Below are 986 nucleotides of genomic sequence, written 5' to 3' on the forward strand. Positions count from 1 at the left end.
AGGTCCACACCCCCCACCAACCCAACCTCCACTCCCGGCACCTCCCCCCGAAACCGCAAGAAATGCAAAACTTGCGCCCACACCACCCCCCTTACTTCCCTTCCCTTTCCTGAAGAAAGGCTTATGCCCCAAACATCGATTCTCCTGTTCCCTGGATGCTGCCTGACCTGCTGCACTTTTCCAGCAACACATTTTCAGCTCTTCCCTTCAAGTACCCAAGGGATCCTTCCATATCTGCCACAAATTCACCTGCACCTCCACACATATCATTTACTGCATCCGCTGCACCCGATGTGGCCTCCTCTATATTGGGGAGACAGTGCGCCCACACCGTCCCCCTCACTTCCCTCCAAAGCCCTAAGGGTTCCTTCCATATCCGCCACAAATTCACCTGCACCTCCACACACATCATTTACTACATCCGCTGCACCCGATATGACCTCCTCTATATTGGGGAGACAGGCGGCCTTCTTGCGGAACGTTTCAGAGAACACCTCTGGGACACCCGGACCAACCAACCCAACCACCAGTGGCTCAACACTTCAACTCCCCTCCCTACTCCACCAAGGACATGCAGGTCCTTGGACCCCTCCATCGCCAGACCATAGCAACACGACAGCTGGAGAAAGAGCGCCTCATCTTCTGCCTAGGAACCCTCCAACCACAAGGGATGAACTCAGATTTCTCCAGTTTCCTCATTTCCCCTCCCCCCACCTTGACTCAGTCCCAACCCTCGAACTCAGCACCGCCTTCCTAACCTGCAATCTTCTTCCTGACCTCTCCGCCCCCATCCCCCACTCCGGCCTATCACCCTCACCTTGACCTCCTTCCACCTATTGCATTTCCAACGCCCATCTCCCTAGTCCCTCCTCCCTACCTTTTATCTTAGCCTGCTGGACACACTTTCCTCATTCCTGAAGAAGGGCTCATGTCCGAAACGTCGATTCACCTGCTCCTTGGATGTTGCCTGACCTGCTGCGCTTTTC

Source organism: Chiloscyllium plagiosum, chromosome 9 (genome assembly GCF_004010195.1).
Source record: "Chiloscyllium plagiosum isolate BGI_BamShark_2017 chromosome 9, ASM401019v2, whole genome shotgun sequence".
Lineage (NCBI taxonomy): Eukaryota > Metazoa > Chordata > Chondrichthyes > Orectolobiformes > Hemiscylliidae > Chiloscyllium > Chiloscyllium plagiosum.